This window comes from Oncorhynchus gorbuscha, linkage group LG10, assembly GCF_021184085.1.
Source record: "Oncorhynchus gorbuscha isolate QuinsamMale2020 ecotype Even-year linkage group LG10, OgorEven_v1.0, whole genome shotgun sequence".
Taxonomy (NCBI): Eukaryota; Metazoa; Chordata; class Actinopteri; order Salmoniformes; family Salmonidae; genus Oncorhynchus; species Oncorhynchus gorbuscha.
The window spans coordinates 7,765,567-7,781,396 of NC_060182.1; the positions used below are offsets into that span (position 1 = coordinate 7,765,567).

Here is a 15,830-nt window from a genome sequence, read left to right on the forward strand (position 1 = left end):
TGGCCAATTATGAAAATTATGTGATGACGTCATTTAGCCACTTCTAGCTACTTTTAGGACCACCAATAGCTACTTTCCTTACTGAGGATTTGGCAACACTGCCTCTCACATGCTCAGGCCCACTTTGCGTCCCGAAACGTAGCTTAAGAAACCCTGTTGCTAGACAATTGAAGTTGTCTGTTTTGTTTCCAATATTAGTAAAATACATCTCTTTTGTGATGTGATTTTGCTAAACAGAGATGTGGGTTAAATTAATGAGACTGGTTTGATTCAAATAGGTGTGGGTGTTCACATCTGCAACATATTTGACTTTTATGGGTGCTGTGGCTTAGTTGGTTAAAGTGCCTGTCTAGTAAACAGGAGATCCTGAGTTCAAATCTGCAGATCACTGATGTTTTCTCAGATCTCAATTGAGCATGTACTTTTCGAAATGAGAAAAACCTACCGACTTTACAATTGTTTCTTCAGTTTACATATCTGGAGACCCACCTCTCACCAGTGTTGCCAACTAGTAGCGACTTTGTCGCAATTTAATTTTAGAAGTTTTTTTTTTTATATTTAGTGAGTATTCAAAGAGAAAAAGACCAACAAGAATCGACAGAAGAAAGTTCAATTTTAGTTCTAAACATACTTAGGGTGTTTTTTACTCACTTTTTGTCTCTCCCACGACGTTATTCCTCTCTCCTACAGCGTCAATCACAATGAAAATTATGTGATGACGTCATTTAGCCACTTCTAGCTACTTTTAGGACCACCAATAGCTACTTTCCTTACTGAGGATTTGGCAACACTGCCTCTCACATGCTCAGGCCCACTTTGCTCCCGAAACGTAGCTTAAGAAACCCTGTTGCTAGACAATTGAAGTTGTCTGTTTTGTTTCCAATATTAGTAAAATACATCTCTTTTGTGATGCGATTTTGCTAAACAGAGATGTGGGTTAAATTAATGAGACTGGTTTGATTCAAATAGGTGTGGGTGTTCACATCTGCAACATATATGACTTTTATGGGTGCTGTGGCTTAGTTGGTTAAAGTGCCTGTCTAGTAAACAGGAGATCCTGAGTTCAAATCTCAGCAGTACCTTTTTATTGTTCACATTGGTGGAGAAGGTCAGAGGGGAGGGCACTCAGGTTTTCTCACCAATGGGTTTAGAGAATTAGAGATGACGTGAGGAGGATGCAATTGAGATATTCCAATGTCACGGAAAAAGGGCACTTTTCGAATGAGAAAAACCTACCGACTGTGTAAAGCTCCACTGTTTCTTCAGTTTATTCATTATCGAGACCAAAATGAAAAGAGTTTAGCCAGCTTGTGCACATCACTTTCACAGCCTATGTAGGCTTTACAAAGTCACCTCTTGAAGCCAGCCGTGATCGTATAGTGGTTAGTACTCTGCGTTGTGGTCGCAGCAACCCCGGTTCGAATCCGGGTCACGGCACTGCAATTTAATTTTAGAAGTTTTTTTTTAACGAGTTAAGACTTACTATGCTGTTTCAGACGTTTTTACCATTTTTAAGCTCGAGAGCCAAATGAGAAATGCAGTGTCCTCGAACGACCAACATTATGAAGAAATAGTGTATGATTCTGAATGTTTACTCATATCTCGTGACAGAAATAGTATGTGATTACAATTGATTACTGATATCTCGCTACCCACCTCTCACCAGTGTTGCCAACTTAGCGACTTTGTCGCTATATTTAGTGAGTATTCAGAAAAAAGACAAGAATCGACAGAAGAAAGTTCAATTTTAGTTCTAAACATACTTAGGGTGTTTTTTACTCACTTTTTGTCTCTCCCGCGACGTTATTCCTCTCTCCTACAGCGTCAATCACAATTACATCCACTTGGCCAATTATGAAAATTATGTGATGATGTCATTTAGCCACTTCTAGCTACTTTTAGGACCACCAATAGCTACTTTCCTTAGTGAGGATTTGGCAACACTACCTCTCACATGCTCAGGCCCACTTTGCGTCCCGAAACGTAGCTTAAGAAACCCTGTTGCTAGACAATTGAAGTTGTCTGTTTTGTTTCCAATATTAGTAAAATACATCTCTTTTGTGATGTGATTTTGCTAAACAGAGATGTGGGTTAAATTAATGAGACTGGTTTGATTCAAATAGGTGTGGGTGTTCACATCTGCAACATATTTTACTTTTATGGGTGCTGTGGCTTAGTTGGTTAAAGTGCCTGTCTAGTAAACAGGAGATCCTGAGTTCAAATCTCAGCAGTACCTTTTTATTGTTCACATTGGTGGAGAAGGTCAGAGGGGAGGGCACTCAGGTTTTCTCACCAATGGGTTTAGAGAATTAGAGATGACGTGAGGAGGATGCAATTGAGATATTCCAATGTCACGGAAAAAGGGCACTTTTCGAATGAGAAAAACCTACCGACTGTGTAAAGCTCCACTGTTTCTTCAGTTTATTCATTATCGAGACCAAAATGAAAAGAGTTTAGCCAGCTTGTGCACATCACTTTCACAGCCTATGTAGGCTTTACAAAGTCAGCTCTTGAAGCCAGCCGTGATCGTATAGTGGTTAGTACTCTGCGTTGTGGTCGCAGCAACCCCGGTTCGAATCCGGGTCACGGCACTGCAATTTAATTTTAGAATTTTTTTTTTTTTTAACGAGTTAAGACTTACTATGCTGTTTCAGACGTTTTTACCATTTTTAAGCTCGAGAGCCAAATGAGAAATGCAGTGTCCTCGAACGACCAACATTATGAAGAAATAGTGTATGATTCTGAATGTTTACTCATATCTCGTGACAGAAATAGTATGTGATTACAATTGATTACTGATATCTCGCTACCCACCTCTCACCAGTGTTGCCAACTTAGCGACTTTGTCGCTATATTTAGTGAGTATTCAGAAAAAAGACAAGAATCGACAGAAGAAAGTTCAATTTTAGTTCTAAACATACTTAGGGTGTTTTTTACTCACTTTTTGTCTCTCCCACGACGTTATTCCTCTCTCCTACAGCGTCAATCACAATTACATCCACTTGGATGCGATTTTGCTAAACAGAGATGTGGGTTAAATGAATGAGACTGGTTTGATTCATTAATGAGACTGGTTTGATTCAAATGTGGGTGTTCACATCTGCAACATATTTTACTTTTATGGGTGCTGTGGCTTAGTTGGTTAAAGTGCCTGTCTAGTAAACAGGAGATCCTGAGTTCAAATCTCAGCAGTACCTTTTTATTGTTCACATTGGTGGAGAAGGTCAGAGGGGAGGGCACTCAGGTTTTCTCACCAATGGGTTTAGAGAATTAGAGATGACGTGAGGAGGATGCAATTGAGATATTCCAATGTCACGGAAAAAGGGCACTTTTCGAATGAGAAAAAACCTACCGACTGTGTAAAGCTCCACTGTTTCTTCAGTTTATTCATTATCGAGACCAAAATGAAAAGAGTTTAGCCAGCTTGTGCACATCACTTTCACAGCCTATGTAGGCTTTACAAAGTCAGCTCTTGAAGCCAGCCGTGATCGTATAGTGGTTAGTACTCTGCGTTGTGGTCGCAGCAACCCCGGTTTGAATCCGGGTCACGGCACTGCAATTTAATTTTAGAAGTTTTTTTTTTTTAACGAGTTAAGACTTACTATGCTGTTTCAGACGTTTTTACCATTTTTAAGCTCGAGAGCCAAATGAGAAATGCAGTGTCCTCGAACGACCAACATTATGAAGAAATAGTGTATGATTCTGAATGTTTACTCATATCTCGTGACAGAAATAGTATGTGATTACAATTGATTACTGATATCTCGCTACCCACCTCTCACCAGTGTTGCCAACTTAGCGACTTTGTCGCTATATTTAGTGAGTATTCAGAAAAAGACAAGAATCGACAGAAGAAAGTTCAATTTTAGTTCTAAACATACTTAGGGTGTTTTTTACTCACTTTTTGTCTCTCCCGCGACGTTATTCCTCTCTCCTACAGCGTCAATCACAATTACATCCACTTGGCCAATTATGAAAATTATGTGATGATGTCATTTAGCGACTTCTAGCTACTTTTAGGACCACCAATAGCTACTTTCCTTAGTGAGGATTTGGCAACACTACCTCTCACATGCTCAGGCCCACTTTGCGTCCCGAAACGTAGCTTAAGAAACCCTGTTGCTAGACAATTGAAGTTGTCTGTATTGTTTCCAATATTAGTCAAATACATCTCTTTTGTGATGCGATTTTGCTAAACAGAGATGTGGGTTAAATTAATGAGACTGGTTTGATTCAAATAGGTGTGGGTGTTCACATCTGCAACATATTTGACTTTTATGGGTGCTGTGGCTTAGTTGGTTAAAGTGCCTGTCTAGTAAACAGGAGATCCTGAGTTCAAATCTCAGCAGTACCTTTTTATTGTTCACATTGGTGGAGAAGGTCAGAGGGGAGGGCACTCAGGTTTTCTCACCAATGGGTTTAGAGAATTAGAGATGACGTGAGGAGGATGCAATTGAGATATTCCAATGTCACGGAAAAAGGGCACTTTTCGAATGTGGAAAAACCTACTGACTGTGTAAAGCTCCACTGTTTCTTCAGTTTATTCATTATCGAGACCAAAATGAAAAGAGTTTAGCCAGCTTGTGCACATCACTTTCACAGCCTATGTAGGCTTTACAAAGTCAGCTCTTGAAGCCAGCCGTGATCGTATAGTGGTTAGTACTCTGCGTTGTGGTCGCAGCAACCCGGTTCGAATCCGGGTCACGGCACTGCAATTTAATTTTAGAAGTTTTTTTTTTAACGAGTTAAGACTTACTATGCTGTTTCAGACGTTTTTACCATTTTTAAGCTCGAGAGCCAAATGAGAAATGCAGTGTCCTCGAACGACCAACATTATGAAGAAATAGTGTATGATTCTGAATGTTTACTCATATCTCGTGACAGAAATAGTATGTGATTACAATTGATTACTGATATCTCGCTACCCACCTCTCACCAGTGTTGCCAACTTAGCGACTTTGTCGCTATATTTAGTGAGTATTCAGAAAAAAGACAAGAATCGACAGAAGAAAGTTCAATTTTAGTTCTAAACATACTTAGGGTGTTTTTTACTCACTTTTTGGGACGTTATTTTCCTACAGCGTCAATCACAATTACATCCACAATTATGAAAATTATGTGATGATGTCATTTAGCCACTTCTAGCTACTTTTAGGACCACCAATAGCTACTTTCCTTACTGAGGATTTGGCAACACTACCTCTCACATGCTCAGGCCCACTTTGCGTCCCGAAACGTAGCTTAAGAAACCCTGTTGCTAGACAATTGAAGTTGTCTGTTTTGTTTCCAATATTAGTAAAATACATCTCTTTTGTGATGCGATTTTGCTAAACAGAGATGTGGGTTAAATTAATGAGACTGGTTTGATTCAAATAGGTGTGGGTGTTCACATCTGCAACATATTTTACTTTTATGGGTGCTGTGGCTTAGTTGGTTAAAGTGCCTGTCTAGTAAACAGGAGATCCTGAGTTCAAATCTCAGCAGTACCTTTTTATTGTTCACATTGGTGGAGAAGGTCAGAGGGGAGGGCACTCAGGTTTTCTCACCAATGGGTTTAGAGAATTAGAGATGACGTGAGGAGGATGCAATTGAGATATTCCAATGTCACGGAAAAAGGGCACTTTTCGAATGTGGAAAAACCTACTGACTGTGTAAAGCTCCACTGTTTCTTCAGTTTATTCATTATCGAGACCAAAATGAAAAGAGTTTAGCCAGCTTGTGCACATCACTTTCACAGCCTATGTAGGCTTTACAAAGTCAGCTCTTGAAGCCAGCCGTGATCGTATAGTGGTTAGTACTCTGCGTTGTGGTCGCAGCAACCCCGGTTCGAATCCGGGTCACGGCACTGCAATTTAATTTTAGAAGTTTTTTTTTAACGAGTTAAGACTTACTATGCTGTTTCAGACGTTTTTACCATTTTTAAGCTCGAGAGCCAAATGAGAAATGCAGTGTCCTCGAACGACCAACATTATGAAGAAATAGTGTATGATTCTGAATGTTTACTCATATCTCGTGACAGAAATAGTATGTGATTACAATTGATTACTGATATCTCGCTACCCACCTCTCACCAGTGTTGCCAACTTAGCGACTTTGTCGCTATATTTAGTGAGTATTCAGAAAAAAGACAAGAATCGACAGAAGAAAGTTCAATTTTAGTTCTAAACATACTTAGGGTGTTTTTTACTCACTTTTGTCTCTCCCGCGACGTTATTCCTCTCTCCTACAGCGTCAATCACAATTACATCCACTTGGATGCGATTTTGCTAAACAGAGATGTGGGTTAAATTAATGAGACTGGTTTGATTCAAATAGGTGTGGGTGTTCACATCTGCAACATATTGACTTTTATGGGTGCTGTGGCTTAGTTGGTTAAAGTGCCTGTCTAGTAAACAGGAGATCCTGAGTTCAAATCTCAGCAGTACCTTTTATTGACTTCACCAATGGGTTTTCTGAATTAGCTATTTTAGTGAGATATTCAGAAAAAAAAAGACAAGAATCGCCACAGAAGAAAGTTCAATTTTAGTTCTAAACATACTTAGGGTGTTTTTACTCACTTTTTGTCTCTAGACGTTATTCCTCTCTCCTACAGCTGCAATTTAATTTTTAATCACAATGAAAATTATGTGATGACGTTTTAGCCATTTTTCTAGCTACTTTTAGGACCACCAATAGCTACTTTCCTTAGTGAGGATTTGGCAACATACCTCTCACATGCTCAGGCCCACTTTGCGTCCCGAAACGTAGCTTAAGAAACCCTGTTGCTAGACAATTGAAGTTGTCTGTATTGTTTCCAATATTAGTAAAATACATCTCTTTTGTGATGCGATTTTGCTAAACAGAGATGTGGGTTAAATTAATGAGACTGGTTTGATTCAAATAGGTGTGGGTGTTCACATCTGCAACATATTTGACTTTTATGGGTGCTGTGGCTTAGTTGGTTAAAGTGCCTGTCTAGTAAACAGGAGATCCTGAGTTCAAATCTCAGCAGTACCTTTTTATTGTTCACATTGGTGGAGAAGGTCAGAGGGGAGGGCACTCAGGTTTTCTCACCAATGGGTTTAGAGAATTAGAGATGACGTGAGGAGGATGCAATTGAGATATTCCAATGTCACGGAAAAAGGGCACTTTTCGAATGAGAAAAAACCTACCGACTGTGTAAAGCTCCACTGTTTCTTCAGTTTATTCATTATCGAGACCAAAATGAAAAGAGTTTAGCCAGCTTGTGCACATCACTTTCACAGCCTATGTAGGCTTTACAAAGTCAGCTCTTGAAGCCAGCCGTGATCGTATAGTGGTTAGTACTCTGCGTTGTGGTCGCAGCAACCCCGGTTCGAATCCGGGTCACGGCACTGCAATTTAATTTTAGAAGTTTTTTTTTTAACGAGTTAAGACTTACTATGCTGTTTCAGACGTTTTTACCATTTTTAAGCTCGAGAGCCAAATGAGAAATGCAGTGTCCTCGAACGACCAACATTATGAAGAAATAGTGTATGATTCTGAATGTTTACTCATATCTCGTGACAGAAATAGTATGTGATTACAATTGATTACTGATATCTCGCTACCCACCTCTCACCAGTGTTGCCAACTTAGCGACTTTGTCGCTATATTTAGTGAGTATTCAGAAAAAAGACAAGAATCGACAGAAGAAAGTTCAATTTTAGTTCTAAACATACTTAGGGTGTTTTTTACTCACTTTTGTCTCTCCCGCGACGTTATTCCTCTCTCCTACAGCGTCAATCACAATTACATCCACTTGGCCAATTATGAAAATTATGTGATGACGTCATTTAGCCACTTCTAGCTACTTTTAGGACCACCAATAGCTACTTTCCTTACTGAGGATTTGGCAACACTGCCTCTCACATGCTCAGGCCCACTTTGCGTCCCGAAACGTAGCTTAAGAAACCCTGTTGCTAGACAATTGAAGTTGTCTGTTTTGTTTCCAATATTAGTAAAATACATCTCTTTTGTGATGCGATTTTGCTAAACAGAGATGTGGGTTAAATTAATGAGACTGGTTTGATTCAAATAGGTGTGGGTGTTCACATCTGCAACATATTTGACTTTTATGGGTGCTGTGGCTTAGTTGGTTAAAGTGCCTGTCTAGTAAACAGGAGATCCTGAGTTCAAATCTCAGCAGTACCTTTTTATTGTTCACATTGGTGGAGAAGGTCAGAGGGGAGGGCACTCAGGTTTTCTCACCAATGGGTTTAGAGAATTAGAGATGACGTGAGGAGGATGCAATTGAGATATTCCAATGTCACGGAAAAAGGGCACTTTTCGAATGAGAAAAACCTACCGACTGTGTAAAGCTCCACTGTTTCTTCAGTTTATTCATTATCGAGACCAAAATGAAAAGAGTTTAGCCAGCTTGTGCACATCACTTTCACAGCCTATGTAGGCTTTACAAAGTCAGCTCTTGAAGCCAGCCGTGATCGTATAGTGGTTAGTACTCTGCGTTGTGGTCGCAGCAACCCCGGTTCGAATCCGGGTCACGGCACTGCAATTTAATTTTAGAAGTTTTTTTTTTAACGAGTTAAGACTTACTATGCTGTTTCAGACGTTTTTACCATTTTTAAGCTCGAGAGCCAAATGAGAAATGCAGTGTCCTCGAACGACCAACATTATGAAGAAATAGTGTATGATTCTGAATGTTTACTCATATCTCGTGACAGAAATAGTATGTGATTACAATTGATTACTGATATCTCGCTACCCACCTCTCACCAGTGTTGCCAACTTAGCGACTTTGTCGCTATATTTAGTGAGTATTCAGAAAAAAGACAAGAATCGACAGAAGAAAGTTCAATTTTAGTTCTAAACATACTTAGGGTGTTTTTTACTCACTTTTGTCTCTCCCAGCGTCGACGTTATTCCTCTCTCCTACAGCGTCAATCACAATTACATCCACTTGGATGCGATTTTGCTAAACAGAGATGTGGGTTAAATTAATGAGACTGGTTTGATTCAAATAGGTGTGGGTGTTCACATCTGCAACATATTTTACTTTTATGGGTGCTGTGGCTTAGTTGGTTAAAGTGCCTGTCTAGTAAACAGGAGATCCTGAGTTCAAATCTCAGCAGTACCTTTTTATTGTTCACATTGGTGGAGAAGGTCAGAGGGGAGGGCACTCAGGTTTTCTCACCAATGGGTTTAGAGAATTAGAGATGACGTGAGGAGGATGCAATTGAGATATTCCAATGTCACGGAAAAAGGGCACTTTTCGAATGAGAAAAAACCTACCGACTGTGTAAAGCTCCACTGTTTCTTCAGTTTATTCATTATCGAGACCAAAATGAAAAGAGTTTAGCCAGCTTGTGCACATCACTTTCACAGCCTATGTAGGCTTTACAAAGTCAGCTCTTGAAGCCAGCCGTGATCGTATAGTGGTTAGTACTCTGCGTTGTGGTCGCAGCAACCCCGGTTCGAATCCGGGTCACGGCACTGCAATTTAATTTTAGAAGTTTTTTTTTTTTAACGAGTTAAGACTTACTATGCTGTTTCAGACGTTTTTACCATTTTTAAGCTCGAGAGCCAAATGAGAAATGCAGTGTCCTCGAACGACCAACATTATGAAGAAATAGTGTATGATTCTGAATGTTTACTCATATCTCGTGACAGAAATAGTATGTGATTACAATTGATTACTGATATCTCGCTACCCACCTCTCACCAGTGTTGCCAACTTAGCGACTTTGTCGCTATATTTAGTGAGTATTCAGAAAAAAGACAAGAATCGACAGAAGAAAGTTCAATTTTAGTTCTAAACATACTTAGGGTGTTTTTTACTCACTTTTTGTCTCTCCCGCGACGTTATTCCTCTCTCCTACAGCGTCAATCACAATTACATCCACTTGGCCAATTATGAAAATTATGTGATGATGTCATTTAGCGACTTCTAGCTACTTTTAGGACCACCAATAGCTACTTTCCTTAGTGAGGATTTGGCAACACTACCTCTCACATGCTCAGGCCCACTTTGCGTCCCGAAACGTAGCTTAAGAAACCCTGTTGCTAGACAATTGAAGTTGTCTGTATTGTTTCCAATATTAGTAAAATACATCTCTTTTGTGATGCGATTTTGCTAAACAGAGATGTGGGTTAAATTAATGAGACTGGTTTGATTCAAATAGGTGTGGGTGTTCACATCTGCAACATATTTTACTTTTATGGGTGCTGTGGCTTAGTTGGTTAAAGTGCCTGTCTAGTAAACAGGAGATCCTGAGTTCAAATCTCAGCAGTACCTTTTTATTGTTCACATTGGTGGAGAAGGTCAGAGGGGAGGGCACTCAGGTTTTCTCACCAATGGGTTTAGAGAATTAGAGATGACGTGAGGAGGATGCAATTGAGATATTCCAATGTCACGGAAAAAGGGCACTTTTCGAATGAGAAAAACCTACCGACTGTGTAAAGCTCCACTGTTTCTTCAGTTTATTCATTATCGAGACCAAAATGAAAAGAGTTTAGCCAGCTTGTGCACATCACTTTCACAGCCTATGTAGGCTTTACAAAGTCAGCTCTTGAAGCCAGCCGTGATCGTATAGTGGTTAGTACTCTGCGTTGTGGTCGCAGCAACCCCGGTTCGAATCCGGGTCACGGCACTGCAATTTAATTTTAGAAGTTTTTTTTTAACGAGTTAAGACTTACTATGCTGTTTCAGACGTTTTTACCATTTTTAAGCTCGAGAGCCAAATGAGAAATGCAGTGTCCTCGAACGACCAACATTATGAAGAAATAGTGTATGATTCTGAATGTTTACTCATATCTCGTGACAGAAATAGTATGTGATTACAATTGATTACTGATATCTCGCTACCCACCTCTCACCAGTGTTGCCAACTTAGCGACTTTGTCGCTATATTTAGTGAGTATTCAGAAAAAAGACAAGAATCGACAGAAGAAAGTTCAATTTTAGTTCTAAACATACTTAGGGTGTTTTTTACTCACTTTTTGTCTCTCCCGCGACGTTATTCCTCTCTCCTACAGCGTCAATCACAATGAAAATTATGTGATGACGTCATTTAGCCACTTCTAGCTACTTTTAGGACCACCAATAGCTACTTTCCTTAGTGAGGATTTGGCAACACTACCTCTCACATGCTCAGGCCCACTTTGCGTCCCGAAACGTAGCTTAAGAAACCCTGTTGCTAGACAATTGAAGTTGTCTGTTTTGTTTCCAATATTAGTAAAATACATCTCTTTTGTGATGTGATTTTGCTAAACAGAGATGTGGGTTAAATTAATGAGACTGGTTTGATTCAAATAGGTGTGGGTGTTCACATCTGCAACATATTTTACTTTTATGGGTGCTGTGGCTTAGTTGGTTAAAGTGCCTGTCTAGTAAACAGGAGATCCTGAGTTCAAATCTCAGCAGTACCTTTTTATTGTTCACATTGGTGGAGAAGGTCAGAGGGGAGGGCACTCAGGTTTTCTCACCAATGGGTTTAGAGAATTAGAGATGACGTGAGGAGGATGCAATTGAGATATTCCAATGTCACGGAAAAAGGGCACTTTTCGAATGAGAAAAACCTACCGACTGTGTAAAGCTCCACTGTTTCTTCAGTTTATTCATTATCGAGACCAAAATGAAAAGAGTTTAGCCAGCTTGTGCACATCACTTTCACAGCCTATGTAGGCTTTACAAAGTCAGCTCTTGAAGCCAGCCGTGATCGTATAGTGGTTAGTACTCTGCGTTGTGGTCGCAGCAACCCCGGTTCGAATCCGGGTCACGGCACTGCAATTTAATTTTAGAAGTTTTTTTTTTTAACGAGTTAAGACTTACTATGCTGTTTCAGACGTTTTTACCATTTTTAAGCTCGAGAGCCAAATGAGAAATGCAGTGTCCTCGAACGACCAACATTATGAAGAAATAGTGTATGATTCTGAATGTTTACTCATATCTCGTGACAGAAATAGTATGTGATTACAATTGATTACTGATATCTCGCTACCCACCTCTCACCAGTGTTGCCAACTTAGCGACTTTGTCGCTATATTTAGTGAGTATTCAGAAAAAAAAAAGACAAGAATCGACAGAAGAAAGTTCAATTTTAGTTCTAAACATACTTAGGGTGTTTTTTACTCACTTTTTGTCTCTCCCGCGACGTTATTCCTCTCTCCTACAGCGTCAATCACAATTACATCCACTTGGATGCGATTTTGCTAAACAGAGATGTGGGTTAAATTAATGAGACTGGTTTGATTCAAATAGGTGTGGGTGTTCACATCTGCAACATATTTTACTTTTATGGGTGCTGTGGCTTAGTTGGTTAAAGTGCCTGTCTAGTAAACAGGAGATCCTGAGTTCAAATCTCAGCAGTACCTTTTTATTGTTCACATTGGTGGAGAAGGTCAGAGGGGAGGGCACTCAGGTTTTCTCACCAATGGGTTTAGAGAATTAGAGATGACGTGAGGAGGATGCAATTGAGATATTCCAATGTCACGGAAAAAGGGCACTTTTCGAATGAGAAAAACCTACCGACTGTGTAAAGCTCCACTGTTTCTTCAGTTTATTCATTATCGAGACCAAAATGAAAAGAGTTTAGCCAGCTTGTGCACATCACTTTCACAGCCTATGTAGGCTTTACAAAGTCAGCTCTTGAAGCCAGCCGTGATCGTATAGTGGTTAGTACTCTGCGTTGTGGTCGCAGCAACCCCGGTTCGAATCCGGGTCACGGCACTGCAATTTAATTTTAGAAGTTTTTTTTTAACGAGTTAAGACTTACTATGCTGTTTCAGACGTTTTTACCATTTTTAAGCTCGAGAGCCAAATGAGAAATGCAGTGTCCTCGAACGACCAACATTATGAAGAAATAGTGTATGATTCTGAATGTTTACTCATATCTCGTGACAGAAATAGTATGTGATTACAATTGATTACTGATATCTCGCTACCCACCTCTCACCAGTGTTGCCAACTTAGCGACTTTGTCGCTATATTTAGTGAGTATTCAGAAAAAAGACAAGAATCGACAGAAGAAAGTTCAATTTTAGTTCTAAACATACTTAGGGTGTTTTTTACTCACTTTTTTTTGTCTCTCCCACTTGGCCAATTATGAAAATTATGTGATGATGTCGTTATTCCTCTCTCCTACAGCGTCAATCACAATTACATCCACTTTTGGATGCGATTTTGCTAAACAGAGATGTGGGTTAAATTAATGAGACTGGTTTGATTCAAATAGGTGTGGGTGTTCACATCTGCAACATATTTGACTTTTATGGGTGCTGTGGCTTAGTTGGTTAAAGTGCCTGTCTAGTAAACAGGAGATCCTGAGTTCAAATCTCAGCAGTACCTTTTTATTGTTCACATTGGTGGAGAAGGTCAGAGGGGAGGGCACTCAGGTTTTCTCACCAATGGGTTTAGAGAATTAGAGATGACGTGAGGAGGATGCAATTGAGATATTCCAATGTCACGGAAAAAGGGCACTTTTCGAATGAGAAAAAACCTACCGACTGTGTAAAGCTCCACTGTTTCTTCAGTTTATTCATTATCGAGACCAAAATGAAAAGAGTTTAGCCAGCTTGTGCACATCACTTTCACAGCCTATGTAGGCTTTACAAAGTTTCACAGCCTATGTAGGCTTTACAAAGTCAGCTCTTGAAGCCAGCCGTGATCGTATAGTGGTTAGTACTCTGCGTTGTGGTCGCAGCAACCCCGGTTCGAATCCGGGTCACGGCACTGCAATTTAATTTTAGAAGTTTTTTTTTAACGAGTTAAGACTTACTATGCTGTTTCAGACGTTTTTACCATTTTTAAGCTCGAGAGCCAAATGAGAAATGCAGTGTCCTCGAACGACCAACATTATGAAGAAATAGTGTATGATTCTGAATGTTTACTCATATCTCGTGACAGAAATAGTATGTGATTACAATTGATTACTGATATCTCGCTACCCACCTCTCACCAGTGTTGCCAACTTAGCGACTTTGTCGCTATATTTAGTGAGTATTCAGAAAAAAGACAAGAATCGACAGAAGAAAGTTCAATTTTAGTTCTAAACATACTTAGGGTGTTTTTTACTCACTTTTTGTCTCTCCCGCGACGTTATTCCTCTCTCCTACAGCGTCAATCACAATTACATCCACTTGGCCAATTATGAAAATTATGTGATGATGTCATTTAACTTCTAGCTACTTTTAGGACCACCAATAGCTACTTTCCTTTGAGGATTTGGCAACACTACCTCTCACATGCTCAGGCCCACTTTGCGTCCCGAAACGTAGCTTAAGAAACCCTGTTGCTAGACAATTGAAGTTGTCTGTTTTGTTTCCAATATTAGTAAAATACATCTCTTTTGTGATGATTTTGCTAAACAGAGATGTGGGTTAAATTAATGAGACTGGTTTGATTCAAATAGGTGTGGGTGTTCACATCTGCAACATATTTGACTTTTATGGGTGCTGTGGCTTAGTTGGTTAAAGTGCCTGTCTAGTAAACAGGAGATCCTGAGTTCAAATCTCAGCAGTACCTTTTTATTGTTCACATTGGTGGAGAAGGTCAGAGGGGAGGGCACTCAGGTTTTCTCACCAATGGGTTTAGAGAATTAGAGATGACGTGAGGAGGATGCAATTGAGATATTCCAATGTCACGGAAAAAGGGCACTTTTCGAATGAGAAAAAACCTACCGACTGTGTAAAGCTCCACTGTTTCTTCAGTTTATTCATTATCGAGACCAAAATGAAAAGAGTTTAGCCAGCTTGTGCACATCACTTTCACAGCCTATGTAGGCTTTACAAAGTCAGCTCTTGAAGCCAGCCGTGATCGTATAGTGGTTAGTACTCTGCGTTGTGGTCGCAGCAACCCCGGTTCGAATCCGGGTCACGGCACTGCAATTTAATTTTAGAAGTTTTTTTTTTAACGAGTTAAGACTTACTATGCTGTTTCAGACGTTTTTACCATTTTTAAGCTCGAGAGCCAAATGAGAAATGCAGTGTCCTCGAACGACCAACATTATGAAGAAATAGTGTATGATTCTGAATGTTTACTCATATCTCGTGACAGAAATAGTATGTGATTACAATTGATTACTGATATCTCGCTACCCACCTCTCACCAGTGTGCCAACTTAGCGACTTTGTCGCTATATTTAGTGAGTATTCAGAAAAAAGACAAGAATCGACAGAAGAAAGTTCAATTTTAGTTCTAAACATACTTAGGGTGTTTTTTACTCACTTTTTGTCTCTCCCTACGACGTTATTCCTCTCTCCTACAGCGTCAATCACAATTACATCCACTTGGATGCGATTTTGCTAAACAGAGATGTGGGTTAAATTAATGAGACTGGTTTGATTCAAATAGGTGTGGGTGTTCACATCTGCAACATATTTGACTTTTATGGGTGCTGTGGCTTAGTTGGTTAAAGTGCCTGTCTAGTAAACAGGAGATCCTGAGTTCAAATCTCAGCAGTACCTTTTTATTGTTCACATTGGTGGAGAAGGTCAGAGGGGAGGGCACTCAGGTTTTCTCACCAATGGGTTTAGAGAATTAGAGATGACGTGAGGAGGATGCAATTGAGATATTCCAATGTCACGGAAAAAGGGCACTTTTCGAATGAGAAAAACCTACCCGACTGTGTAAAGCTCCACTGTTTCTTCAGTTTATTCATTATCGAGACCAAAATGAAAAGAGTTTAGCCAGCTTGTGCACATCACTTTCACAGCCTATGTAGGCTTTACAAAGTCAGCTCTTGAAGCCAGCCGTGATCGTATAGTGGTTAGTACTCTGCGTTGTGGTCGCAGCAACCCCGGTTCGAATCCGGGTCACGGCACTGCAATTTAATTTTAGAAGTTTTTTTTTAACGAGTTAAGACTTACTATGCTGT

The 15,830-nt window shown here is 39.8% G+C and overlaps 28 non-coding genes across 28 annotated transcripts; all 28 read left to right on the forward strand.

The window, feature by feature from the left end:
* Window positions 1-1,008: 1,008 nt before the first annotated feature.
* trnat-agu lies at window positions 1,009-1,082 on the forward strand. The gene has a single exon. It is a non-coding gene; the product is annotated as a tRNA-Thr (tRNA).
* A 283-nt stretch (window positions 1,083-1,365) lies between these two features.
* Window positions 1,366-1,437, forward strand: trnah-gug. The gene has a single exon. It is a non-coding gene; the product is annotated as a tRNA-His (tRNA).
* Window positions 1,438-2,162: 725 nt separating this feature from the next.
* Window positions 2,163-2,236, forward strand: trnat-agu. Its single transcript has one exon. It is a non-coding gene; the product is annotated as a tRNA-Thr (tRNA).
* Window positions 2,237-2,519: 283 nt separating this feature from the next.
* trnah-gug lies at window positions 2,520-2,591 on the forward strand. The gene has a single exon. It is a non-coding gene; the product is annotated as a tRNA-His (tRNA).
* A 532-nt stretch (window positions 2,592-3,123) lies between these two features.
* Window positions 3,124-3,197, forward strand: trnat-agu. The gene has a single exon. It is a non-coding gene; the product is annotated as a tRNA-Thr (tRNA).
* Window positions 3,198-3,481: 284 nt separating this feature from the next.
* Window positions 3,482-3,553, forward strand: trnah-gug. The gene has a single exon. It is a non-coding gene; the product is annotated as a tRNA-His (tRNA).
* A 727-nt stretch (window positions 3,554-4,280) lies between these two features.
* On the forward strand, window positions 4,281-4,354 carry trnat-agu. Its single transcript has one exon. It is a non-coding gene; the product is annotated as a tRNA-Thr (tRNA).
* A 1,061-nt stretch (window positions 4,355-5,415) lies between these two features.
* trnat-agu lies at window positions 5,416-5,489 on the forward strand. Its single transcript has one exon. It is a non-coding gene; the product is annotated as a tRNA-Thr (tRNA).
* A 284-nt stretch (window positions 5,490-5,773) lies between these two features.
* On the forward strand, window positions 5,774-5,845 carry trnah-gug. Its single transcript has one exon. It is a non-coding gene; the product is annotated as a tRNA-His (tRNA).
* A 508-nt stretch (window positions 5,846-6,353) lies between these two features.
* On the forward strand, window positions 6,354-6,427 carry trnat-agu. The gene has a single exon. It is a non-coding gene; the product is annotated as a tRNA-Thr (tRNA).
* A 495-nt stretch (window positions 6,428-6,922) lies between these two features.
* trnat-agu lies at window positions 6,923-6,996 on the forward strand. Its single transcript has one exon. It is a non-coding gene; the product is annotated as a tRNA-Thr (tRNA).
* A 284-nt stretch (window positions 6,997-7,280) lies between these two features.
* trnah-gug lies at window positions 7,281-7,352 on the forward strand. The gene has a single exon. It is a non-coding gene; the product is annotated as a tRNA-His (tRNA).
* A 725-nt stretch (window positions 7,353-8,077) lies between these two features.
* On the forward strand, window positions 8,078-8,151 carry trnat-agu. Its single transcript has one exon. It is a non-coding gene; the product is annotated as a tRNA-Thr (tRNA).
* A 283-nt stretch (window positions 8,152-8,434) lies between these two features.
* Window positions 8,435-8,506, forward strand: trnah-gug. Its single transcript has one exon. It is a non-coding gene; the product is annotated as a tRNA-His (tRNA).
* Window positions 8,507-9,020: 514 nt separating this feature from the next.
* On the forward strand, window positions 9,021-9,094 carry trnat-agu. The gene has a single exon. It is a non-coding gene; the product is annotated as a tRNA-Thr (tRNA).
* A 284-nt stretch (window positions 9,095-9,378) lies between these two features.
* Window positions 9,379-9,450, forward strand: trnah-gug. Its single transcript has one exon. It is a non-coding gene; the product is annotated as a tRNA-His (tRNA).
* Window positions 9,451-10,178: 728 nt separating this feature from the next.
* On the forward strand, window positions 10,179-10,252 carry trnat-agu. The gene has a single exon. It is a non-coding gene; the product is annotated as a tRNA-Thr (tRNA).
* A 283-nt stretch (window positions 10,253-10,535) lies between these two features.
* Window positions 10,536-10,607, forward strand: trnah-gug. Its single transcript has one exon. It is a non-coding gene; the product is annotated as a tRNA-His (tRNA).
* A 704-nt stretch (window positions 10,608-11,311) lies between these two features.
* trnat-agu lies at window positions 11,312-11,385 on the forward strand. Its single transcript has one exon. It is a non-coding gene; the product is annotated as a tRNA-Thr (tRNA).
* Window positions 11,386-11,668: 283 nt separating this feature from the next.
* Window positions 11,669-11,740, forward strand: trnah-gug. Its single transcript has one exon. It is a non-coding gene; the product is annotated as a tRNA-His (tRNA).
* A 516-nt stretch (window positions 11,741-12,256) lies between these two features.
* On the forward strand, window positions 12,257-12,330 carry trnat-agu. Its single transcript has one exon. It is a non-coding gene; the product is annotated as a tRNA-Thr (tRNA).
* Window positions 12,331-12,613: 283 nt separating this feature from the next.
* trnah-gug lies at window positions 12,614-12,685 on the forward strand. The gene has a single exon. It is a non-coding gene; the product is annotated as a tRNA-His (tRNA).
* A 544-nt stretch (window positions 12,686-13,229) lies between these two features.
* On the forward strand, window positions 13,230-13,303 carry trnat-agu. The gene has a single exon. It is a non-coding gene; the product is annotated as a tRNA-Thr (tRNA).
* A 312-nt stretch (window positions 13,304-13,615) lies between these two features.
* On the forward strand, window positions 13,616-13,687 carry trnah-gug. Its single transcript has one exon. It is a non-coding gene; the product is annotated as a tRNA-His (tRNA).
* A 718-nt stretch (window positions 13,688-14,405) lies between these two features.
* trnat-agu lies at window positions 14,406-14,479 on the forward strand. The gene has a single exon. It is a non-coding gene; the product is annotated as a tRNA-Thr (tRNA).
* A 284-nt stretch (window positions 14,480-14,763) lies between these two features.
* On the forward strand, window positions 14,764-14,835 carry trnah-gug. Its single transcript has one exon. It is a non-coding gene; the product is annotated as a tRNA-His (tRNA).
* Window positions 14,836-15,346: 511 nt separating this feature from the next.
* Window positions 15,347-15,420, forward strand: trnat-agu. Its single transcript has one exon. It is a non-coding gene; the product is annotated as a tRNA-Thr (tRNA).
* A 284-nt stretch (window positions 15,421-15,704) lies between these two features.
* trnah-gug lies at window positions 15,705-15,776 on the forward strand. Its single transcript has one exon. It is a non-coding gene; the product is annotated as a tRNA-His (tRNA).
* Window positions 15,777-15,830: the final 54 nt, after the last annotated feature.